General features: G+C 45.4%; 1 non-coding gene across 1 annotated transcript; it reads right to left on the bottom strand.

The window, feature by feature from the left end:
• Positions 1 to 11,511: 11,511 nt before the first annotated feature.
• trnan-guu (transfer RNA asparagine (anticodon GUU)) lies at positions 11,512 to 11,585 on the bottom strand. The gene has a single exon. It is a non-coding gene; the product is annotated as a tRNA-Asn (tRNA).
• Between the last annotated feature and the right edge of the window lie 7,224 nt (positions 11,586 to 18,809).

Genomic DNA, 18,809 nt, shown 5'->3' with positions numbered 1-18,809 from the left:
AAAGGTTACTCAGGCAGAGAGTGAATGGGTAAACATCAGGAAGAGCAGTGGAAGGAAGACAGTGCAGGAGTCCCCTGCGGTCATCCCCCTGCAAAACAGATACACCACCTTGGAGGAGATGACTCATCAGGGGAGGGCAGCAGCAGCCAAGTCCATGGCACCAGGGGTGGCTCTGCTGCACAGGAGGGCAGGAAAAAGAGTGGGAGAGCAATAGCGATAGGGGATTCTATTGTAAGGGGAATAGATAGATGTTTCTGCGGCTGCAATCGAGACTCCAGAATGGTATGTTGCCTCCCTGGTGCAAAGGTCAAGAATGTTTCGGAGTGGCTGCAGTGCATTCTGGAGGGGGTGGGTGAATAGCCAGCTGTCGTGGTGTATATGGTACCAATGATATAGGGAAAAACGGTATGAGGTCCTACAAGCTGAGTTTAGGGAGCTAGGAATTAAATTAAAAGGTAGTAATCTCAGAATTGCTACCAGTGCCACGAGCTGGTCAGAATAGGAAATGCAGGATAGCTCAGATGAATATATGGTTTGATGAGTAGTGCAGGAGGGTGGGATTCAAATTCCTGGGACATTGGAACCGGTTCTGGGGGAGGTAGGACCAGTACAAATCGGACGGTCTGCACCTGGTCAGAACCGGAACCAATGTCTAGGGGAATGTTTGCTAGTGCTGTTGGGGAGGGGTTAAACTAATATGGCAGGGGAATGGGAACCTATGCAGGGAGATAGAAAGAAGTAAAATGGGGGCAGAAGCAAAACATAGAAAGAAGAAAAGTAAAAGTGGAGGACAGCGAAACACAAGGCAAAAATCAAAAATGGCCACATTACAGCAAAATTCTAAAGGGAAAAAGTGTATTAAAAAGACAAGCCTGAAGTCTCTGTGCCTCAATGCGAGGATTATTCGTAATAAGGTGGATGAATTCTCTCAGAGGCAGCAATTCACGAATATGTTATAACTGGGATTCCAGAGACATGGCTCCAGGGTGACCAAGGCTAGGAACTCAACATCCTGAGGTATTCAACATTCAAGAAGGATAGACAGAAAGGAAAAGGAGGTCGGGGAACGATGCTCGTTAAAGAGGAAATTAACGCAATATTAAGGAAGGACATTAGCTTGGATGGTGTGGACTCTGTATGTATAGAGCTGCGGAATACCAAAGGGCAGAAAACACGAGTGGGAGTTGTGCACAGACCACCAAACAGTAGTAGTGAGTTTGGGGACAGTATCAAACAAGAAATTATGGATGCGTGCAATAAAGATACAGCAGTTATCATGGGCGACTTTAATCTACATATAGATTGGGCAAACCAAACTGGTAGAAATACGGTGGAGGAGGATTTCCTGGAGTATATTAGGGATGGTTTTCTAGACCAATATGTCGAGGAACCAACTTGAGGGCTGGCTATCCTAGACTCGGTGATGTGTAATGAAAAATTACTAATTAGCAATCTTGTTGTGCGAGGCCCCTTGGAGAAGAGTGACCATAATATGGTAGAATTCTTTATTAAGATGGAGATTGAAACATTTAATTCAGAGACTCGGGACCTGAACTTAAGGAAAGGTAACTTCGATTGCATGAGATGTGAATTGGCTAGAATAGACTGGCAAATGAGACTTAAAAGGTTGACGCTGGATAGGCAATGGCAAACATTTAAAGATCACATGGATGAACTTCAACAATTGTACATCCCTGTCGAGAGAAAAAATAAAACGGGGAAGGTGGCTCAACCGTGGCTAATAAGGGAAATTAGGGATAGTGTTGAATGCAAGGAAGAGGCCGATAAATTTGCCAGAAAAAGCAGCAAACCTGAGGACTGGAAGAAATTTAGAATTCAGTAGAGGAGGACAAAGGGTTTAATAAGGAGTGGGAAAATAGAGTATGAGAGGAAGCTTGCTGGGAACATAAAAACTGACTGCGAAAGCTTCTATAGATATGTGAAGAGAAAAAGATTAGTGAAGACAAACGTCGGTCACTTGCAGTCAGAATCAGGTGAATTTATAATGGGGAACAAAGAAATGGCGGACCAGTTAAACAGATACTTTGGTTCTGTCTTCACGAAGGAAGACACAAATAACCTTCCTAATGTACTCAGGGACCGAGGGTCCAGCGAGAAGGAGGAACTGAAGGAAATTGTGTTCGGGAAATTGTTGGGATTGAAGGCTGATAAATCCCAGGGCCAGATAGTCTGCATCCCAGAGTAGTTAAGGAAGTAACCCTTGAAATAGTGGATGCATTGGTGATCATTTTCTAACAGTCTATCGACTCTGGATCAGTTCCTATGGACTGGAGGGTAGCTAATATAACACCACTTTTTAAAAAAGAAGGAAGAGAGAAAACGGGTAATTATCGACCGGTTAGCCTGACATCAGAAGTGGGGAAAATGCTGGAATCAATTATTATGGATGAAATAGCATAGCATTTGGAAAGCAGTGACAAGATCGGTCCAAGTGAGCATGGATTTAGGAAAGGGAAATCATGCTTGACAAATCTTCTAGAATTTTTTGAGGATGGAACTAGGAGAGTGGACAAGGGAAAACCAGTGGATGTAATGTATTTGGACTTTCAAAAGGCCTTTGACAAGGTCCCACACAAGAGATTAGTGTGCAAAATTAAAGCACATGGTATTGGGGGTAATGTATTGACATGGATAGAGAACTGGTTGGCAGACAGGTAGCAGAGAGTCGGGATAAATGGGTCCTTCTCAGAATGACAGGAAGTGACTAGTGGGGTGCTGCAGGGCTCAGTGCTGGGACCCCAGCTATTTACAATATACATCAATGATTTCGATGAAGAAATTGAGTGTTATATCTCCAAGTTTGCAGGTGATTCTAAGCTGCGTGACGGTGTGAGCTGTGAGGAGGATGCTAAGAGGCTGAAGAGTGACTTGGAAAGGTTAGGTGAGTGGGCAAATACATGGCAGATGCACTATAATGTGGATAAATGTGATGTTATCCACTTTGGTGGCAAAAACGTGAAGGCAGATTATTATCTGAATGGCGGCAGATTAGGAAAAGGGGAGGTGCAACGAGACCTGGGTGTCATGGTACATCAGTCATTGAAAGTTGGCATGCAGGTACAGCAGGCGGTGAAGAAGGCAAATGGCATGTTGGCCTTCATAGCTGGGGGATTTGAGTATTGGAGCAGGAAGGTCTTACTGCAGTTGTACAGGGCCTTGGTGAGGCCTCACCTGGAATATTGTGTTCCGTTTTGGTCTCCTAATCTGAGGAAGGATGTTCTTGCTACTGAGAGAGTGCAGCGAAGGTTCACTAGACTGATTCCCTGGATGGCAGGACTGACATATGAGGAGAGACTGGATTGACTAGACCTGTATTCACCGGAGTTTAGAAGAATGAGAGGGGATCTCAAAGAAACATATAAAATTCTGACGGGTCTGGACAGGTTAGAGGCAGGAAGAATGTGCCCGATGTTGGGGAAGTCCAGAACCAGGGGTCAGAGTCGAAGGGATAAGGGGTAAGCCATTTAGGACCGAGATGAGGAGAAACTTCTTCACTCAGAGAGTTGTTAACCTGTGGAATTGTCTGCCGCAAAGATTTGTTGATGCCAGTTCATTTGATATATTCCAGAGGGAATTAGCTGTGGCCTTGATGGCGAAAGGGCTCAAGGGGTATGAAGACAAAGTAGGAAAGGGGTACTGAGGTGAATGATCAGCCATGATCTTATTGGAATGTAAAAACATCGAAAATAGGTGCAGGAGTAGGCCATTCGGCCCTTCGAGCCTGCACCACCATTCAATGAGTTTATGGTTGAACGTACAACTTCAGTACCCCATTCCCGCTTTCTCACCATACCCCTTGATCCCCCGAGTAGTAAGGGCTACGTCTAACTCCTTTTTGAATATATTTAGTGAATTGGCCTCAACAACTTCCTGTGGTAGAGAATTCCACAGGTTCACCACTCTCTGGGTGAAGAAGTTTCTCCTCATCACGGTCCTAAATGGCTTACCCCTTATCCTTAGACTGTGACCCCTGGTTCTGGACTTCCCCAACATTGGGAACATTCTTCCTGCATCTAACCTGTCTAAACCCGTCAGAATTTTAAACGTTTCTATGAGATCCCCTCTCATTTGTCTGAACTCCAGTGAATCCAGTCTTTCTTGATATGTCAGTCCCGCCATCCCGGGAATCAGTCTGGTGAACCTTCGCTGCACTCCCTCAATAGCAAGAATGTCCTTCCTCAAGTTAGAAGACCAAAACTGTACACAATACTCCAGGTGTGGCCTCACCAAGGCCCTGTACAACTGTAGTAATACCTCCCTGCCACTATACTCAAATCCCCTCGCTATGATGGCCAACATGCCATTTGCTTTCTTAACCACCTGCTGTACCTGCATGCCAACCTTCAGTGACTGATGTACCATGACACCCAGATCTCTTTGCACCTCCCCTTTTCCTAATCTGTCACCATTCAGATAATAGTCTGTCTCTCTGTTTTTCAACCGAAGTGGATAACCTCACCTTTATCCACATTATACTTCATCTGCCATGCATTTGCCCACTCACCTAACCAATCCAAGTCACTCTGCAGCCTCATAGCCTCCTCTTCGCAGCTCACACTGCCACCCAACTTAGTGTCATCTGCAAATTTGGAGACACTACATTTAGTCCCCTCGTCTAAATCATTAATGTACAATGTAAACAGCTAGGGCCCTTGCGGTACCCCACTAGTCACTGCCTGCCATTCTGAAAAATACCCATTTACTCCTACTCTTTGCTTCCTGTCTGCCAACCAGTTTTCAATCCACGTCAGCACACTACCCCCAATCCCATGTGCATTAACTTTGCACATTAGTCTCTTGTGTGGGACCTTGTTGAAAGCCTTCTGAAAGTCCAAATACACCACATCAACTGGTTCTCCCTTGTCCACTCTACTGGAAACATCCTCAACAAATTCCAGAAGATTTGTCAAGCATGATTTCCCTTTCACAAATCCATGCTGACTTGGACCTATCATGTCACCTCTTTCCAAATGCGCTGCTATGACATCCTTAATAATTCATTCCATCAATTTCACCACTACTGATGTCAGGCTGACCGGTCTATAATTCCCTGCTTTCTCTCTCCCTCCTTTTTTAAAAAGTGGGGTTACATTGGCTATCCTCCACTCCATAGGAACTGATCCAGAATCTATGGAGTGTTGGAAAATGACTGTCAATGCATCCGCTATTTCTAAGGCCACCTCCTTAAGTACTCTGGGATGCAGACCATCAGGCCTGGGGATATATCGGCCTTCAATCCCATCAGTTTCCCCAACACAATTTCCCGACTAATAAGGATTTCCCTCAGTTCCTCCTTCTTACTAGAACCTCTGACCCCTTTTATATCCGGAAGATTGTTTGTGTCCTCCTCAGTGAATACCGAACCAAAGTACTTGTTCAATTGGTCTGCCATTTCTTTGTTCCCAGTTATGACTTCCCCTGATTCTGACTGCAGGGGACCTACGTTTGTCTTTACTAACCTTTTTTTCTTTACATATCTATAGAAGCTTTTGCAGTCCATTTTAATGTTCCCTGCAAGCTTCCTCTCGTACTCTATTTTCCCTGCCCTAATCAAACCCTTTGTCCTCCTTTGCTAAGTTCCAAATGTCTCCCAGTCCCCGGGTTCGCTGCTATTTCTGGCCAATTTGTATGCCACTTCCTTGGCTTTAATACTATCCCTGATTTCCGTTGATAGCCACGGTTGAGCAACCTTCCCTTTTTTATTTTTACACCAGACAGGGATGTACAATTGTTGCAGTTCATCCATGCGGTCTGTAAATGTCTGCCATTGCCCATCCACTGTCAACCCCTTAAGTATCATTCGCCAATCTATCCTCGCCAATTCACGACTCATACCTTCAAAGTTACCCTTCTTTAAGTTCTGGACCATGGTCTCTGAATTAACTGTTTCATTCTCCGTGGTGGTGCGGCTCGAAGGGCCGAATGGCCTTCGCCTGCACCTATTTATTTCTGCACGCAGAGGGTTGTGGGGGTCTGGAACTCACTGCCTGAAAGGGTGGTAGAGGCAGAAACACTCACCACATTTAACAAGTGCTTGGATATGACCTGAAGTGCTGTAACCTGCAGGGTTATGGACCTCGAGCTGGAAAGTGGGATTAGGCTGGATAGCCTCTTGTTGGACGACGCGGACACGATGGGCCAAATTGGCCTCCTTCCGTGCTGTAAACTTCTATGATTCTATGAAATCCTTCACAAAGAGTTGAGGTGCGTGTGGGGTGATTTGGGCACATCTTTACTCACGTGACAACATTTCAAAGGTAACTCAACGGCTGTAAAGCGCTTTGGGGCGTTATGAGCTCCTGACAGACGCTGCAGAAATGCAAGTCCTTCTTTGCAAAAGTTCGATGCAAATTCAAAATTCACGGCAAAAAAAGGGCTCGCCCGGGATCTCTCGCAAATTTCAAGTAACAACCCCAAAGTGAGAATAATACAACTAGACCAACGAGCCAATTGCTGAGCAAATATGGAGATAAAGGCCTTACGAAGTGCTATCTGTTAATAAACCTCCAGTCAAATCTTCTCAGATTATTAAAAGCATTGCCAAAGGAAAAGCATGAGTTTTACCCGATATCTCAAGGGATATCTTGGTGACTGCAATCAAGAGTTGCCACAACAAAGTAGCACAAATAGAACTTTGATGGGAAGAATGTATTCGCACTACCGTTGTGGTGTCTTTAGACTGTAGAGGCTGCACGGAGATAAAGTGTAACCATTATTGAAGCATTTTTAGTGTGTGTTGTTATTCTTGATCGGAGGAGCACATGAGACGGAATCAGTGACTTTGCCTTTTCGACATGTTTTCTGAAGTGCCGCACGGTCCCACTCCTGCAGCCAATGAGCTGTTGGGACGTTAATGTATCCATCATCATCATCATCATCATAGGCGGTCCCTCGAAACGAGGATGACTTGCTTCCACGCCGAAAAAGGATGAGTTCACAGGTGTTTCAATGAAGGACCCGAACTGCATGTTGAAGGGTGGAAGATGCCTGTGCGTGGATTTTTTTAACGTGTGGTGGCCGTTGCTCCCCAGCGATCACACGGGCTTGACAGAGCGAGGTCTTGGTCCAGTGACAAGGGTTAAACAGGTCGACTGGAGACCAGTTCTGCTGCACAGACCTGGTGCGCACACATATCGCAGTGTGGGCTGGCCCGTGCTAACCCTGGGCCCCTGGCCCCGAACTCATGCCTCCCCTGGGCCCTGATCACATCCCACCACAGTCTCTCGCCGCTCCTTCGCCCCGATCTCACCGCTCCTGCTGTATCTGCCCACGCTCCAATCACCGACCTGGACCTTGATGACATCACTCTTCGCTGCCGCCGCCCTCCTGCACCAGCTCGCGCTGCTCCCTGGAGTAGTCTCCCGGGACCTCCAAGCTGCTCCCAGGGCCGCTCGCCGTTCCTTTTATGGCCCCGACCTGCCGCTGGTGTTCTCCCGTTAGTGTATCCAGGCTGTGGGTGGCCACCCCGAGCACAGCAGAGGGGTTTCTGCATTAGTTCTGGGTGGGGACAGTATCTTTCCCCTTCTCGCTTCCTCTTGTCTATATCCCTGTGCTGTTATTTCTCTATTTATTCCCCCTGTCTCAGTTTCTAGTGTTTAAAAGGGAACAAAAATGAAATGGGTGTCACTGTGGAACAATTTCTCTCACTCAAAGTTAGACGCACTACCGTTGCACCATGAGGTCTAGGTAGCTAGCCGTTGATATTGAGGTTCAAATATAAATATATATAAATATATCTACATGTATCATAACCGTTCCCTGGTGGTCGAGGGGTTAAGATCCGGTGCACTAACCTGGTTTCAATTGTCGATCAGTTCATCGCATAAAAATAATTGAGTTCAGTGAGACGATTAATAATTGCTGTAATCACCATGAATACCAATACTTTCTGTGATAGACCGATCTTACAGACTATCTGGCTTCTCCTGCCCTTTGCCGGGCACGTGTTCCGGGTTTCATTTAGTAAACTGGGTGAGTTCGCTGATCGCGGGGAGACGGTAGGAGCCTCTGTGGCCCCACTGTGAGGATGTGGAAGTGAACACGGTGGCTGGGTGATCCGTGACATTTCTGTAAAGGGCAGCGGAGGAGAAGGATTGAGAACTTTCAGTGTGGGACAGAAGTTGTTTCAGGTGAGCCAACACATTCCTGATCAGCAGAGGGAGCTCACTGGTCAGCTCCCCTCTGTTGTGCCAGTTGTGCCAGAGGTTTCTGTAGTGTAGTGGTTATCACATGTGCTTATCACGTTTGCATTACACATGAAAGGTCTGAGGTTCGATCCCGGGAAGCAGGATTATGTTTTAACTTGCTATAGAGGAACAATCAGAGGCGAGTTTCGTCTCCTGGCAAATGCTGCCTGACCTGCTGAGATTTCCAGCATTTGCTGTTTTTATTTTCTATTTATTCTCCTGGCAAAAGTGATCCCTTATTCCTTAAGTGCTCTTTATTTCACTTCAATAAATAGATAACTTTCAGTCGAGAAAACGGATTCACCGGGGACATTTCGCGTGTGACGCCAACGTGATATCCGCTACACTGCAGCTCATCAAAGGGCGAGAAACCACTGAATATAAAGGATGAGCTCACAAATATCAGGGGCAGTGCAGTCTGGTCAACGTCAAACTCTCCTTTCTTATTCAGCAGAGGCATGAACGGGAGTCAGATGCCACAAAGTTTAATTAAAGACACAAATGCATGTAACACTTGCAAATCTTTTCACTGCAAAATTCTTAAACTTTATTTGAAATCCTACTACGTTGAATCTGAAAATGAGCACCATGGGCTTTTATCTTCACTACTGATTCTATTTTCTGTGCATGGTCGGAATAACCGGTGCTGTTAAATTTGACAAAAGTTGCCCCAGATTCCTGATGTCATCGGCAATGAAGATTTTGAACCAGATCCTAGAATACAGTGTGTAAAATGGGTCAACATGCAGAAGAACATAAGAAATTGGAGCAGGAGTCGGTCATATGCCCCTCGAGCCTGCTCCGACATTTAATACGATCATGGTCGATGCGATCATGGACTCAGGTCCACTTCCCTGCCCGCTCCCCAAAGCACAGGACAAATGATTGAAGTATCCGACTGTCCCTCAGTTAGCATTTCTTTCATTGTGCAAAAGAAGGTGAGGGGTTAATTAATGATGCTTTCCCGTGAAAGCAACACAAAAGTTTAAGAAAAAAACATACAGTGACTGGGAGGTGAGTGTTGCTTCTGACACCAGGTGGGAATGGGCGGAGATTTTAAAGCTCCTTGTATTGTGACACCTTCATATCGACGAACATCTGAGTCTTATGACGTAGACCTCGTGGCGCAATGGTAGCGTGACTGATTTCAGTTCCGAAGGTAGCGTGTTTAAATCACATCAGGGTTACTGTACTTTTAGATATTGTTCTTCCACAATTAATATATTCTTTGGTGTTTGGCAATAACCAGACCCTTGCTCCAAGGTCTGTCTCACTGTTTCCCCGGTGTCAGACAGAGATACGCCTGCTGCCCTCATTTATTTCATGTGACAGGATACAAAAGTTCAAGATCAACCTGCAGATGGCCACATACAGCATTAAATAGTCAGGATGGCCGAGCGGTCTCAGGTGCTGTGTTCAGGTTGCAGTCTTCTCTCGAGGTCTGTGTTTAAATCTGACATTTCTTATTTTTAATCATTAAGTGAAACTCATTGTTTGACACCACGATCAACTCCTTCAAAGTGGGATTCAGCAGTTCACGTGCTCGCTTAACATTTCCGTCTGACTGGGTGCTGAAAGTGGAGATGTTTCCGCAGTGTAACGGTTAACACGTTCGCCTCACACGCAAAAGCTCACCGGGTGGGAATATTTTCTGGAGCTATCTCCTCATGCATGCTCAGGGGCGAGTTTGTTCTCCTGTGAAAGGTCATAAGATCATAAACATGTAAGGTTTAGGGGCCGGAGTAGGCCATTCGGCCCCTCGAGCCTGGTCCACCATTCAAGAAGATCCTGGTAGTTCCTTGACAGCAAGTTTAAACATCTGGGGCGGAGCCAACAGGCGCCTGGCTGCAATCAGTGACAAAAACGTCTATTTGGTAGAAGCCCCGTGAGATCAATCGGTCGAGCATGAGAATCTTAATCTCGAATTTGGGGTTCGAGCCCCACGTTAACTGTTAAAGCATGTCCCATTTTGCACAGTGTGTTTTTGGTGTCTGGTTCAAAATGTTCATTGCTGGTAACATCAACAGGAGACTGGGCAAACAGTGAGAAAGACTTTAGAGCAAAGGTCTGGTTATTGTGAAACACCAAAGGAAATATAAATTCAAGAAACATAGAAAACATAGAAAATAGGTGCAGAGGTAGGCCATTCGGCCCTTTGAGCCTGCACCGCCATTCAATGAGTTCATGGCTGAACATGCAACTTCAATACCCCATTCCTGCTTTCTCGCCATAGCCCTTGATCCCCCTAGTCTGAAGGACTACATCTAGCTCCTTTTTGAGAAGAATAACCTCGAAAAGAAATGTGACCCCGACACCCAGGAAGAAGTGTTAAGGCAGAAGATTAAATGCTGCATTCCTCTGTTCAAAAAATTCCTTTCACAAACATTTCTCTGACCGTAACTGCACAAAACAAAAATGTTCCTTTCAAAGTCATTAAACTCTCGAATTTCCGCGCCCCCCGAATCTCCTGAATCAGATGCCTCTAGTTTTGCCGACTCAATCCATGTCCCTTTGCAATGTTCTGCTTCCACCCACACTATGAAATGTGCCACTAACTTATAGAATCATGGAATGGTTACAGCACGGAAGGCCATTCGGCCTGTCGAGCCCATGCCAACTCTCAGCGAGTCCCACTCCCCCGCCCTTTCCCTGTAGCCCTGCAATTGTTGTTCCTTCAGACACTGATCCAGCTCCCGTTTGAAAGATAAGATTGAGTCTGCCTCCACCATCCTTTCAAGCAGTGCATTCCAGATCCTAACCACTCGCTGCTAAATGGCCATCTCCTGTTCCTATGTGTAAAGTCTGGGAAACAGTCGATCAATTCCTGCCACACTCACAGCCTTCCTAAATATAGCACCATCACTCTATTCTCATAAAACCAGGTCCTGAAGTATAGGCCAGCTGTGTAGGTTAAAGCTCTGGTTATGTTCCGAACATTGCTGTAGTGTTTCCGTAATGTAGTGGTTATTAGATTCACCTCACACGCGAAATGTCCCTGGTTCAAAACTGCGCGGAAACATTTTGAAAACATGTTCAATTAAATATTTGAAGAAATGGATTTATTCATATTAGTGGTTCAATATTAACAAAAAACAATGTCCCACAACCTTGTTAAATTTTCTGATATCTCTGTTCAGTTCTGTATACACTCAAACTGAATGCTCATAAAAATACTGGAGTGGGAACTCACTGGATAACAGCACAGCTGGCAATGTTTGTGGAATATATTCGCGCAGCCAAAACGCACAATGACAACCTGGAATCGTGCAGCACCGAATCCACGGGGAAAAACAGTTAAATGCTTCGTCCCTGGGTGGGCTCGAACCACCAACCTTTCGGTTAACAGCCGAACGCGCTAACCCATTGCGCCACAGAGACTGACGCAATTGCACACTGCAGGACATCCCAAACCAGGGTGTCAGTCAGTTAAAGCTTCAGATTGCTCTGACCGGGATGGAACTTGTCCACTCTCAGTTGTACTTTTCCCAAGTAAAGGGTGGGACATTCATTGTGGATGCGTGGAAGCAGTCTGGTCCCGCACACTGCAGACACTTCCATGTCACCACCAACCAGCTCTCCCACAACCGGTGTGATCTACCTTCCAGCCTTCCGGTGCCTTGTCTGTGACGAAGTATTCTGATTGTCCCGAAGCCGGTATTAGGTTTTAATTCCTTTTCAGCTCCTGACTGCGGATATTGCTGTGATTAAACGCGAACACAATGCTAACAAGGACAGTTCGATTCACAGTTTCTTTGCTTGGTGAAATTTCAAAGATTGAAAGCGACGCACATCAACCCCAAACCTTGTCACTTACTCACTAACTCGACAAAACTTTGCATTTTCTTTCCATACCAAGCATTTTACATTAATACATTGCAATGCCAACGCACTTTTTACCTGGCAAGACTGAAGTACAAGCTGTGATGAACAGTGTGAAACAGAAACAGCTACTTGTAAAACCATAGCCTCGATGACATCTGTGTGAATTGCTCTGCATCGATAATTAGCAGAGAGCAAAGAGAGGAAACTGATGGTGTGGATGAGAAAAGGCCGAGCCAAAGTGTACTGTTGGAGATGATTTTGTTGTTTTTGAGAATTGTTTCAAAGATTTTACTGTGGTTGGTTCCATAGTGTAATGGTGAGCACTCTGGGATCTGAGTTCAAATCTCAGTGGAACCTGATTCCTTGTTGTCCCAGCTGTTGAAAATTTGGGACAAACAAGTGACAGACACCTGGTGCTGGTGGGCAGTTTTGTTGCCTTTGTCATTGATGCTTGATCTACAAGTCTAGTTATCAAATCCTGTGCTCAACCATCAGTTACCTGTTACAAAATGTTGTAAACGGCAGTCTTGCTCTTTTTGCTTCGTTGCTTTTAACCTCGAATTACCCGCACACATTCAGTTGTAGTAAAGGCAGGATCGGGTCTTTTATTTAAACATTCATACCAAACAAACCAAGTATAAAAGTTACTGAGAACACTTCACAAAGGCAGCTTGCTTCGATTTCCGTGGCTGCTTGAGACACACACCTTCCGAATGTCCAGTGTCTCTGCTGTCTATGTCTCTACAGTCCATAAAAGTCTCATCTTTATTCTGAAAAAGCCATTGAACTCTTATTCTTTCCATTTAGACAATCCTGACTAACTGCTTTCTGAATCTTTTGACAGACAGACTTAGTGTTGCTTGTTTAACCTGCAGATGTCATTAAATAGTAACAAGGTTACACTCAAATACTTAACATACAGACATCATCAAATCGTTTAGTCCTGAGTTTCCATTATTCCCACCGTAACAAGGTACTCAAATATTTAACATCCAGACAATGACCAGTTACACATCTCACTGGCTGAAGGCACCACATTGTCTAACAGTCTCTTTACCATCCAAACTTCAATCTTCCTGTTATTTAATCCAAACTTCAGACTGCATGCTGAAGCAAAGAGTTCAGCAATGCGGGACTGTGCTAACACAGAGCACAGGATTTGACAACGAGACTTGGAGATCAAGCATCAATGACAAAGGCAACAAAACTGCCCCCCAGCACCAGGTATCTCTCACTTGTTTGTCCCAAATTTTTAGCAGCTGCGACAGCAAGCATTCAGTTTCCACCGAGATTTAAACTCAGATCGCTGGATTCATGTCCAGAGTGCTCACCATTACACCATGGAACCAACGATGCCAAATTCTTTGAAATATTTCTCCAAAACAAGATCATCTCCAACATTACACTTTGGCTCGGCCTTTTCTCATCCACACCGTCAGTTTCCCCACTTTACGCTCTGCTAATTATCGATGCAGAGCAATTCACACAGATACCGTCGAGGCTATGGGTTCTCAAGTAGCTGTTTCTGTTTCATTCTGTTCATCACAGCTTGTACTTCAGTCTTGTCAGGTAAAAAGTGCGTTGGCATTGCAATGCATTAATGCAAAATACTTGGCATGAAAAGAAAATGCAATTTTTTATTGAGTGCAAAACATGCAGTGCCTGCATTTCAAAAAGCGTTGCTTTTATTCATCCTGCTGAATGCATATTGCACAGATAATCTCAGCACACATTGTGCAGGTAAATGCAGCAACAAACTGATTTCTCCTCCGCTGATTTGTAACAGGTAACTGACGGTTGAGCACACGATTTGATAACTAGACTTGCAGATCAAGCATCAATGACAAAGGCAACAAAACTGCCCACCAGCACCAGGTGTCTTTCACTTGTTTGTCCCAAATTATTAAATTATTGACTCTCATTCAGTTAGCATTTCTTTAATTATGCAAATGAAGATCATCGGTTAATTAATGATGTTTTCCGGTGAATGCAGGATAACATTTAACAAAAAGCCCCAACGTGGGGCTCGAACCAGCGACCCTAAGATTAAGAGTTTCATGCTCTCCCAATTGATCGAGTGGGGCTTCTGCTAAATGCGGGTTTTTGTCACTGATTGCAGCCAGGCGCCTGTTGGCTCCGCCCCAGATGTTTAAACTTGCTGTCGAGGAACTGCCAGGATCTTCTTGAATGGTGGACCAGGCTCGAGGGGCCGAATGGCCTACTCTGGCCCCTAATCCTTACATGTTTATCATCTCATGACCTTTCACAGGAGAACAAACTTGCCCCTGAGCATGCATGAGGAGATAGTTCCAGAAAATATTCCCACCCGGTGAGCTTTCGCGTGTGGGGCGAACGTGTTAACCGCTACACTGCGGAAACATCTCCACTTTCAGCACCAGGTCAGACGGAAATGTTAAGCGAGCAGGTGAACTGCTGAATCCCACTTTGAAGGAGTTGATCGTGGTGTCAAACAATGAGTTTCACTTAATGATTAAAAATAAGAAATGTCAGATTTAAACACAGACCTCGAGAGAAGACTGCAACCTGAACACAGCACCTGAGACCGCTCGGCCATCCTGACTATTTAATGCTGTATGTGGCCATCTGCAGGTTGATTTTGAACTTTTGTGTCCTGACACATGAAATAAATGAGGGCAGCAGGCGTATCTTTGCCTGACACCGGGGAATCAGTGAGACAGACCTTGGAGCAAGGGTCTGGTTATTGCCAAACAGCAAAGAAAATATTAATTCTGGAAGAACAATTTCCAAAAATACAGTGACTTGATTTGAACAAACAACCTTCTGATCTGGAGTCAGACGCGCTACCATTGCACCACGAGGTCTACAAAGGGAGCGTGGGATGTTCGTCTATATGAAGGTTTCACAATACAAGTGGCTTTAAAATCCCCGCCCATTCCCACCAGGTGTCAGAAGCAGCGCTCACCTGCCAGTCACCGTATGTTTTTTTCTGAAACATTTGTGATGCTTTCACGGGAAAGCATCATTAATTAACCCCTCACCTTCTTTTGCACAATGAAAGAAATGCTAACTGAGGGACAGTCGGATACTTCAATCATTTGTCCTGTGCTTTGGGGAGCAGGCAGGGAAGTGGACCTGAGTCCATGATCGGATCAGCCATAATCGTATTAAATGGCGGAGCAGGCTCGAGGGGCGTATGGCCGACTCCTGCTCCTATTTCTTATGTTCTTATGCATATTAACCCATTTTACACGCTGTATTTTAGGATCTGGTTCAGAATCTTCATTGCCGATAACACCAGGAATCTGGGGCAACTTTTGTCAAATTTAACAGCACCAGTTATTCCTACCGTGCACAGAAAATAGAATCAGTAGTGAGGATAAAATCCCATGGTGCTCATTTTCAGATTCAATGCAGTAGGATTTCAATTAAAGAGAAAGAATTTTACAGTGAAAAGATTTGGAAGTGTTACTTATATTTGTGTCTTTAATTAAACTTTGTGGCGTCTGACTCCCGTTCATGCCACTGCTGAATAAGAAAGGAGGGTTTGACGTTGACCAGACTGCACTGCCCCTGATATTTGTGAGCTCATCCTTTATATTCAGTGGTTTCTCGCCCTTTGATGGGCTGCAGTGTAGCGGATATCACGTTGGCGTCACACGCGAAATGTCCCCGGTGAATCCGTTTTCTTTCACTGAATGTTATCTATTTATTGAAGTGAAATAAAGAGCAATGAAGGAATAAGGGAGCCCTTTTGCCAGGAGAATAAATAGAAAATTAAAACAGCAAATGCTGGAAATCTCAGCAGATCAGGCAGCATTTGCCAGGAGAATAAACTCGCCTCCGATTGTTCCTCTATAGCAAGTTTAAACATAAAGTTCGTGGCCACGATTGAACCAGGGACCTGTCACATGTAAAGAAAACATGATAACTGCTGCACGACAGAAACCTCTGGCACAGCAACCCCAACAGAGGGGAGCTGACCAGTGAGCTCCCTCTGTGCTGATCGGGAATGTGTTGGCTCACCTGAAACAACTTCTGTCCCACACTGAAAGTTCTCAATCCTTCTCCTCCGCTGCCCTTTACAGAAATGTCACGGATCACCCAGCCACCGTGTTCACTTCCACATCCTCACAGTGGGGCCACAGAGGCTCCTACCGTCTCCCCGCGATCAGTGAACTTGCCCAGTTGACAAAATTAAACCCCGAACACGTGCCCAGCACAGGGCAGGAGAAGCCAGATAGTCTGTAAGCTCGGTCTAGCAAAGAAAGTATTCATGGTGATTGCAGCAAGAATAGCAATGTACACTAAATATGCTTCAATAATGGTTACATCTTATCTCCACACTTGTTGAGCAGTTGGCTTGTTGGTCTAGTTCTATGATTGTTGCTGTGAGGTTATTACTTTAAATTTTGCGCAAGATCCTGGTTTCAAATCCCAGACCAGCCTTGCATTTGCATTGAAACTTTGCAAATAAGGACTTGGATTTCTACAGTTGCAGTACACAATACGTCCACATCCACAGTGTGGCGCTACAAGCATTACATGCTGACAGACATTACAATCCCAAACTCGGGTGTCAGTCAGTTAAAGCTTCAGATTGCTCTGACCGGGATGGAACTTGTCCACTCTCAGTTGTACTTTTCCCAAATAAAGGGTGGGACATTCATTGTGGATGTGTGGAAGCAGTCTGGTCCCGCACACTGCAGACACTTCCATGTCACCGCCAACCAGCTCTCCCACAACCGGTGTGATCTACCTTCCAGCCTTCCGGTGCCTTGTCTGTGACGAAGTATTCTGACTGTCCCGAAGCCGGTATCCTTTGTCATCAATCGGGTTTTAAGTTGTTTCGGTAATTTTTACCTGCTGGACAGTCGAGGCACAAATTGTAGAGTGGAACACTTGCGTGGACCCCGGTTTTCTAGTGGTTGATTTTCCTGGTTGGGTCCGTCGGTCGCGGTGGTCCAGTTGATGCCTGTTACCAAGTCAGTTGGTATTGATGTTCCACTGATTGGTTTTTTGAAGTTCTTTTCTCTGATGTCGTGATGTCTCTTCCTGTGTTATCTCGCTGTGTCCTCTCGATCTTGATCTAGTTGTTCCAAAGTTCAGAAAAATAGGTTGCTCTTGGTACGATAGGCTCCCAGTTATACTCTGAGAGGCTGCTTAATCTTCGTGCCAAATCTAACGTTTCTTTTGTTTAAGTTTTGCTGCCCATTGATTTAAGTGGTCTTCTTTGTATAAGTTTTGGCGGACTAGCTAACTGAGACTTGATTAAATGTTTTAATCTGGTGTTGATAGACTTTGGGATGGTGATACTCCTTCTTTATGAACTGATGAACTCTTGTCCATTGAAATAGCACTGCTTTGGCTTCGGGAAGTCTGGGCTGAGCCAGATATTTCTATACATGTTGAAAAGGTGTTGGAATATGGATGTGATATTTGGGTCCTGTGGGTGGGGTGGATAATGTTTCTTCCGTGGTCGATTGTTTTAATGCTAATGTTTTCTGGGAGCCTGACTATGGTTAAAGAGCTCCCCCAGACAAACTGATTAGCTACAATATCCAAACTCTAAATCCCACCCCTCTGTCACTGCAGCATTTCCCCACAGGCCCAAACATGCCTTTTAAAATCCCAAACTTGGTTAAGAATTGTAGATTTCCTCCATATGCTTTTTAGAATCCCAAACTTTATGTTTAATAGTCCTAAATCGAATTTCCTTTTCAGTGAGTCGAAACACTGGGGGGTTTCCATGAATTTTGGAATCTACATTGGCAGTCCCTCGGAATCGAGGAAGACTTGCTTCCACTCCTAAAATGAGTTCTTTGGTGGCTGAACAGTCTAATACTAGAGCCACAGACCCTATCACAAGTGGGACAGATAGTCGTTGAGGGAAGGGATGGGTGGGACAGGTTTGCCGAACGCTCTTTCTACTGTCTACACTTGATTTCTGCATGCACTCGGCGATTAGACTCGAGGTGCTCAGCGCCCTCTCGGATGCACTTTCTCCACTTAGGGTGGTCTTGGGTCAGGGACTCCTGGGTGTCAGTGGGGATGTTGCACTTTATCAGGGAGGCTTTGAGTGTGTCCTTGTAGAGTTTCTGCTGCCCACTTAGGCTCGTTTGCCATGAAGAAGTTCCGAGTAGAGCACTTGCTTTGGGAGTCTCGTTTCTGGCATGCGGACTATGTGGCCTGCCCAGCGGAGCTGATCGAGTGTGGTCAGTGCTTCAAAGCTGAGGATGTTAGCCTGAATAAGGCCGTTGATGTTGGTGCGTCTGTCCTCCGAGGGGATTTGTAGGATCTTGCGGAGACATCGTTGGAGATATTTCTTCAGCAACTTGAGGTGTCGACTGTACATGGTCCATGTCTCTGAGCCTTACAGGAGGGCAGGTATTACTACAGCCCTGTAGACCATGAGCCTGGTGGCAGTTTTGAGGGCCTGGTCTTCAAACACTCTTTTCCTCAGGTGGCCGAAGGCTGCACTGGCGCATGGAGGCCGTGTTGGATCTCGTCATCGATGCCTGCTCTTGTTGATAAGAGGCTCCCGAGATATGGGAAGTGGTCCATGGTGTCCAGGGCCGCGCCGTGGATCTTGATGACTAGGGGGTAGTGCTGTGCGTGAGGACAGGCTGGTGGAGGACCTTTGTCTTACGGATGTTTGACGTAAGGCCCATGCTTTCATACGCCTCAGTAAATACGTCGACGATGTCCTGGAATTCAGCCTCTGTATGTGCGCGGACTCAGGCATAGGTGAGGCCACACCTAGAATATTGTGTACAGTTTTGGTCTCCTAATCTGAGGAAG

This window comes from Pristiophorus japonicus, chromosome 20, assembly GCF_044704955.1.
Source record: "Pristiophorus japonicus isolate sPriJap1 chromosome 20, sPriJap1.hap1, whole genome shotgun sequence".
Taxonomy (NCBI): Eukaryota; Metazoa; Chordata; class Chondrichthyes; family Pristiophoridae; genus Pristiophorus; species Pristiophorus japonicus.
The sequence above is the reverse complement of the archived record's forward strand: the minus strand, read 5'-3'. Positions and strand labels throughout refer to the sequence as shown.